Genomic DNA, 7,500 nt, shown 5'->3' on the forward strand with positions numbered 1-7,500 from the left:
TACCTCCAAAACACGGCACCGCCATCTATGACAATGTGACGAAACCACATGCAATAGCTCCATCTACGCGAATCGGACGACACTACGTCCACCATGTCGAGCGCACCACCAAAAATACCGCCATCTGCAGGTCTCCCGCAACATGGCCTGCTGCACCGACGATACTGCCATCTATGAGACGACAAGCCGACGACGACATCGCTAGGGCCCACAGTGCCCATTTTCCGACGCCACCCACAAAGCCTGCATCATCTGTCCACCACAGGAGCCCCAACGCCAGTGCCTGCGCCGCACGAAGTCGTCGACCGATCATCGCTCCGCTCCACTCCACTCGCACCCGCACCCGCAAGTGCCCCACCCCAACCGCCCAAATCGCAACTCCAGCGGATGAACGGCGGACTCTTCCCGCACTCGTAACGTGCAATCCACCCCTATATCATGCGTTTCATGAAGAGTTATATCCAATATGCCATATTCCCGCTGTCCCTATACATGCTCTAAGTAGCTCGCTTGCTACAGCAGCAGCAGCACCACGTCCGCGCGCTTCCCTGGGGGCACTGAACCGCAGGACGCGAGACCCCACGCCCAGTGGCAAACAGGACTCCTCTCACAATATAGACGGTCACTACCCCGCACAACGATGACGGTGTGGGGGCCATTTTACGACACCGCTTCCTGCGGTGCCAACGCTGTCGTAGAGTCGATACGCCATCTTTGGTAGAAGGCAACCATTCCGCTGTAAATGAGTACGTCGCTCGTAGTTCAGTCACCTCGCAGCACTGCTCAGTAAACTATGCAGGCCCACATAGATAGATCAAATACGCAAATGCCCCTATACATGCTGAACGTCTGTGCAAACAAAAGGAACCACACGTCACCCACACACTCTATCACACACTACTCTCTGCCTGTAACAGACACAGATGCAATAATTAAGCACCACCATGGACCAACGTCCGGTGCATCCTATCCGCCACAGTACACCAACCAGACTATGATAACCAGGCCACGAGGTCCAATCATAAAACAGAATATCCCACTCGTCCGACAACCACAATTGCTCAGATAAGCCACCAACACCCACACATGTCCCACACAGGGGTGCACCCAACATCACCACACTGCCTCGTCTTACAGAACAAACACACTGGCAGGAATGAAACACACAGGTCTGCCGCAACCTCGGACACGGCGCGCCCCCTCTCACTACCGAAAAGCGCATCCCAACGTGACATACCTCCTTTGACACACTGACGCTGCCTCGGGCATCCACTTCCTACGGTCAATATGAACGAACCTCGCCCCGCCCCCCCCCCCCCCCCACCAACACGCCATCCCATACCACAATGTGTACCGTACCCAAACCTAACGTGTACTGTACTACAACGCAATGTGTACCAAAACACAACCCAGTTTGTACCTTAACCTAACCTATGTCACCTTAACCTAACCTATGTCACCTTAACCTAACCTATGTCACCTTAACCTAACCTATGTCACCTTAACCTAACCTATGTCACCTTAACCTAACCTATGTCACCTTAACCTAACCTATGTCACCTTAACCTAACCCATCTTGCACCTTAACCTAACCTATGTCGCCTTAACCTAACCTCTGTTGCACCTTAACCTAACCTGTGTTGCACCTTAACCTAACCTGTGTTGCACCTTAACCTAACCTGTGTTGCACCTTAACCTAACGCAATTTGCACCGCAATGTAACGCAATTTGCACCGCAATGTAATGCAATTTGTACCGCAATCTACCCCAAGTTGTACCGCAATCTACCCCAAGTTGTACCGCAATCTACCCCAAGTTGTACCGCAATCTACCCCAAGTTGTACCGCAATCTACCCCAAGTTGTACCGCAATCTACCCCAAGTTGTACCGCAATCTACCCCAAGTTGTACCGCAATCTACCCCAAGTTGTACCGCAATCTACCCCAAGTTGTACCGCAATCTACCCCAAGTTGTACCGCAATCTACCCCAAGTTGTACCGCAATCTACCCCAAGTTGTGCCGCAATCTACCCCAAGTTGTGCCGCAATCTACCCCAAGTTGTGCCGCAATCTACCCCAAGTTGTGCCGCAATCTACCCCAAGTTGTGCCGCAATCTACCCCAAGTTGTGCCGCAATCTACCCCACGTTGTGCCTTAACCTAACCCACGTTGTGCCTTAACCTAACCCACGTTGTGCCTTAACATAACCCACGTTGTGCCTTAACATAACCCACGTTGTGCCTTAACCTAACCCACGTTGTGCCTTAACCTGCTCTGTAAATGGCATATGACACGTTACATTAATGTATTGTTGTCCAACCGCAACCCGCTCAGAATGTTGTGTACACAGCTACGTGTCATCTCCCCATAACAGCTGTATTGCAGTGTGGTACGCCATAGAGACGTGTGGGAGTAATGGACGCAGTGGATGGCGATCAGCATGAGCCGTCTGTTCATGTAGTGGCGCGTGTATGCAGACATAGTAGTCTCTTCTCACACAATGTGATAGCACGGTGTCCCGCGTTCCACATCTGCGACATGCTACAGAGGCCGGTTGACAGTTCGTCGCGCAATGGACATCGCATACGTACGGGGGCACCTTCCACGTGCCCTCTAGTCGGGCACATTTTGTTGCGTGGATGTGAGCGGATGTAGTGTGTCTTGACACCTGACAGGCAGGCATGCAATAATAGTTGACTTTGCAAACGGGGATGGACGTGGACGTGTACGTTTACTGGTGACGTTACGCAAATGAACAACTGGTAACCCGTTGTGGTGCGGTTGATCTTGCTGGAGGTACATCTGTGAGGGCAACGATCGGTACAGCTATGACGCGGTTGTGTCAGCGATACCCACCACACCAATGAACGTGAATGTGGATCTGGGTGTGAAGCGATACGCGGCTGTGGGTGGGTGGGACTGTCCCCGGCCGGTGAGGGGGGGGCCGCCCGGCGTGCTGGCCGCGCGGTGCGTGGGCGCACGCGCTACAGCCGGCTGGTGGGGGCGCCCAGTGGCAGGCGCGCCGGCCGACGGACGCGGCAGGCGGCGCAGCTGCGCGCCGGGGCACCCTGCGCGCGGCGCCGTGCAGCCAAAGTGGGTCCTCGCCGGCCCGGTGCGAAGCGCGGTGGACATCTGCAGTGTGCTGGTCCGATTGAGGACTGTGTGCGTTGAGGATGCGCCGCCGCCCGGCACTCGGCGCCGCGACGCCGTCTGCTGCTCGGTCGCCCCAGCGGTTCTCGCTGGTGGTTTGTATCGCAGTTGTGCAGACGTGTTGGCACGTGCGCTGTGCTGGGAGAGTTCGCTTCGGCACCCACGTGGGGCCTTTGCCCTTCTGTGGCGCTGGCGTTGGAGCTGCCGGTCACCGTAGGTGGCGCGTGTTGTCTCCCGCCGGCAATGCCACGACAGCACGCTCCCGGGCCTCTGTCGGCAGCGGCAAGCTCAGTTGGGAGCACGGGTGGTCGCACCTAAAGCGTCTACTCGCCTAACTCCGGGCGATTGCGCCTCTCTCGAACCCGACCAAGTACTTAGGACGGCGCTGCGCGCCGCCGGGACCTGAGAGGGTTTCGAGGTGTATTGTGCAGGGGAGCTCAGCCTCCTCCTGTTTGCAGAATAATTGAGCGGACGCTTGCGTGTTCGCGCGGGCCCCCGGGACACACTCCCGGGCGGCCGGCTGCTCAGCTCTAGTTGACGCAGCTCCCTGGTTGATCCTGCCAGTAGTCATATGCTTGTCTCAAAGATTAAGCCATGCATGTCTCAGTACAAGCCGCATTAAGGTGAAACCGCGAATGGCTCATTAAATCAGTTATGGTTCCTTAGATCGTACCCACGTTACTTGGATAACTGTGGTAATTCTAGAGCTAATACATGCAAACAGAGTCCCGACCAGAGATGGAAGGGACGCTTTTATTAGATCAAAACCAATCGGTCGGCTCGTCCGGTCCGTTTGCCTTGGTGACTCTGAATAACTTTGGGCTGATCGCACGGTCCTCGTACCGGCGACGCATCTTTCAAATGTCTGCCTTATCAACTGTCGATGGTAGGTTCTGCGCCTACCATGGTTGTAACGGGTAACGGGGAATCAGGGTTCGATTCCGGAGAGGGAGCCTGAGAAACGGCTACCACATCCAAGGAAGGCAGCAGGCGCGCAAATTACCCACTCCCGGCACGGGGAGGTAGTGACGAAAAATAACGATACGGGACTCATCCGAGGCCCCGTAATCGGAATGAGTACACTTTAAATCCTTTAACGAGTATCTATTGGAGGGCAAGTCTGGTGCCAGCAGCCGCGGTAATTCCAGCTCCAATAGCGTATATTAAAGTTGTTGCGGTTAAAAAGCTCGTAGTTGGATTTGTGTCCCACGCTGTTGGTTCACCGCCCGTCGGTGTTTAACTGGCATGTATCGTGGGACGTCCTGCCGGTGGGGCGAGCCGAAGGCGTGCGACCGCCTCGTGCGTGTTCGTGCGTCCCGAGGCGGACCCCGTTGAAATCCTACCAAGGTGCTCTTTATTGAGTGTCTGGGTGGGCCGGCACGTTTACTTTGAACAAATTAGAGTGCTTAAAGCAGGCAAGCCCGCCTGAATACTGTGTGCATGGAATAATGGAATAGGACCTCGGTTCTATTTTGTTGGTTTTCGGAACCCGAGGTAATGATTAATAGGGACAGGCGGGGGCATTCGTATTGCGACGTTAGAGGTGAAATTCTTGGATCGTCGCAAGACGAACAGAAGCGAAAGCATTTGCCAAGTATGTTTTCATTAATCAAGAACGAAAGTTAGAGGTTCGAAGGCGATCAGATACCGCCCTAGTTCTAACCATAAACGATGCCAGCCAGCGATCCGCCGCAGTTCCTCCGATGACTCGGCGGGCAGCCTCCGGGAAACCAAAGCTTTTGGGTTCCGGGGGAAGTATGGTTGCAAAGCTGAAACTTAAAGGAATTGACGGAAGGGCACCACCAGGAGTGGAGCCTGCGGCTTAATTTGACTCAACACGGGAAACCTCACCAGGCCCGGACACCGGAAGGATTGACAGATTGATAGCTCTTTCTTGATTCGGTGGGTGGTGGTGCATGGCCGTTCTTAGTTGGTGGAGCGATTTGTCTGGTTAATTCCGATAACGAACGAGACTCTAGCCTGCTAACTAGTCGCGTGACATCCTTCGTGCTGTCAGCGATTACTTTTCTTCTTAGAGGGACAGGCGGCTTCTAGCCGCACGAGATTGAGCAATAACAGGTCTGTGATGCCCTTAGATGTTCTGGGCCGCACGCGCGCTACACTGAAGGAATCAGCGTGTCTTCCTAGGCCGAAAGGTCGGGGTAACCCGCTGAACCTCCTTCGTGCTAGGGATTGGGGCTTGCAATTGTTCCCCATGAACGAGGAATTCCCAGTAAGCGCGAGTCATAAGCTCGCGTTGATTACGTCCCTGCCCTTTGTACACACCGCCCGTCGCTACTACCGATTGAATGATTTAGTGAGGTCTTCGGACTGGTACGCGGCATCGACTCTGTCGTTGCCGATGCTACCGGAAAGATGACCAAACTTGATCATTTAGAGGAAGTAAAAGTCGTAACAAGGTTTCCGTAGGTGAACCTGCGGAAGGATCATTACCGACTAGACTGCATGTCTTTCGATGTGCGTGTCGTGTCGCGCAACACGCTACCTGTACGGCAGCAGCCGTGCGCCGCGTGCGGAACCACGCGTGCCTCTCAAAACTAACTGAAAAATGTTGTGTGGTACGAGCGCTGAAGCTCTGGAGCGGCTGGCCTGCGGCACCTGGCGCCTGGCGCCGGTTTTGAATGACTTTCGCCCGAGTGCCTGTCCGCTCCGGTGTGGAGCCGTACGACGCCCATCGGCCGTGAGGCCGTTGGACACAGAACGCTGGAACAGGGGCCGTCAAACGCCTCAGTCCCGCCTATGCAACTGTTTTGAAAGAGACAGTGGAAACTAACAGAAAAGATCACCCAGGACGGTGGATCACTCGGCTCGTGGGTCGATGAAGAACGCAGCAAATTGCGCGTCGACATGTGAACTGCAGGACACATGAACATCGACGTTTCGAACGCACATTGCGGTCCATGGATTCCGTTCCCGGGCCACGTCTGGCTGAGGGTCGGCTACGTATACTGAAGCGCGCGGCGTTTGTCCCGCTTCGGAGACCTGGGAGTGTCGTGGCCGCCTGTGGGGCCGGCCGCGTCTCCTCAAACGTGCGATGCGCGCCCGTCGCCTGGCGGTTCGCATACCGGTACTTTCTCGGTAGCGTGCACAGCCGGCTGGCGGTGTGGCGTGCGACACCTCGTACAACGACCTCAGAGCAGGCGAGACTACCCGCTGAATTTAAGCATATTACTAAGCGGAGGAAAAGAAACTAACAAGGATTCCCCCAGTAGCGGCGAGCGAACAGGGAAGAGTCCAGCACCGAACCCCGCAGGCTGCCGCCTGTCGTGGCATGTGGTGTTTGGGAGGGTCCACTACCCCGACGCCTCGCGCCGAGCCCAAGTCCAACTTGAATGAGGCCACGGCCCGTAGAGGGTGCCAGGCCCGTAGCGGCCGGTGCGAGCGTCGGCGGGACCTCTCCTTCGAGTCGGGTTGCTTGAGAGTGCAGCTCCAAGTGGGTGGTAAACTCCATCTGAGACTAAATATGACCACGAGACCGATAGCGAACAAGTACCGTGAGGGAAAGTTGAAAAGAACTTTGAAGAGAGAGTTCAAAAGTACGTGAAACCGTTCTGGGGTAAACGTGAGAAGTCCGAAAGGTCGAACGGGTGAGATTCACGCCCATCCGGCCACTGGCTCCCGCCCTCGGCAGATGGGGCCGGCCGCCCGCGCGGAGCAATCCGCGGCGGGGTCGTGTCCGGTTGCCTTTCCACTCGCCGCGGGGTGGGGCCGTTCCGGTGTGCGGTGGGCCGCACTTCTCCCCTAGTAGGACGTCGCGACCCGCTGGGTGCCGGCCTACGGCCCGGGTGCGCAGCCTGTCCTTCCGCGGGCCTCGGTTCGCGTCTGTTGGGCAGAGCCCCGGTGTCCTGGCTGGCTGCTCGGCGGTATATCTGGAGGAGTCGATTCGCCCCTTTGGGCGCTCGGGCTCCCGGCAAGCGCGCGCGGTTCTTCCCGGCTGACGGACCTACCTGGCCCGGCCCCGGACCCGCGCCGCTGTTGGCTCGGGATGCTCTCGGGCGGAATAATCGCTCCCGTCAGCGGCGCTTCAGCTTTGGACAATTTCACGACCCGTCTTGAAACACGGACCAAGGAGTCTAACATGTGCGCGAGTCATTGGGCTGTACGAAACCTAAAGGCGTAATGAAAGTGAAGGTCTCGCCTTGCGCGGGCCGAGGGAGGATGGGGCTTCCCCGCCCTTCACGGGGCGGCGGCCTCCGCACTCCCGGGGCGTCTCGTCCTCATTGCGAGGTGAGGCGCACCTAGAGCGTACACGTTGGGACCCGAAAGATGGTGAACTATGCCTGGCCAGGACGAAGTCAGGGGAAACCCTGATGGAGGTCCGTAGCGATTC

The 7,500-nt window shown here is 56.5% G+C and overlaps 3 non-coding genes across 3 annotated transcripts in view; all 3 read left to right on the forward strand.

The window, feature by feature from the left end:
• Positions 1-3,693: 3,693 nt before the first annotated feature.
• Positions 3,694-5,602, forward strand: LOC126151476 (small subunit ribosomal RNA). Its single transcript, XR_007531984.1, has one exon. It is a non-coding gene; the product is annotated as a small subunit ribosomal RNA (ribosomal RNA).
• Positions 5,603-5,953: 351 nt separating this feature from the next.
• LOC126151493 (5.8S ribosomal RNA) lies at positions 5,954-6,108 on the forward strand. Its single transcript, XR_007532000.1, has one exon. It is a non-coding gene; the product is annotated as a 5.8S ribosomal RNA (ribosomal RNA).
• A 188-nt stretch (positions 6,109-6,296) lies between these two features.
• LOC126151487 (large subunit ribosomal RNA) overlaps positions 6,297-7,500 on the forward strand; it is a 4,222-nt gene continuing 3,018 nt past the window's right edge. The window contains exon 1 of the ribosomal RNA XR_007531994.1: positions 6,297-7,500. This exon is cut by the window's right edge and continues 3,018 nt beyond it. This is a non-coding gene — a ribosomal RNA (large subunit ribosomal RNA).

Source organism: Schistocerca cancellata, unplaced genomic scaffold (assembly GCF_023864275.1).
Source record: "Schistocerca cancellata isolate TAMUIC-IGC-003103 unplaced genomic scaffold, iqSchCanc2.1 HiC_scaffold_1066, whole genome shotgun sequence".
Lineage (NCBI taxonomy): Eukaryota > Metazoa > Arthropoda > Insecta > Orthoptera > Acrididae > Schistocerca > Schistocerca cancellata.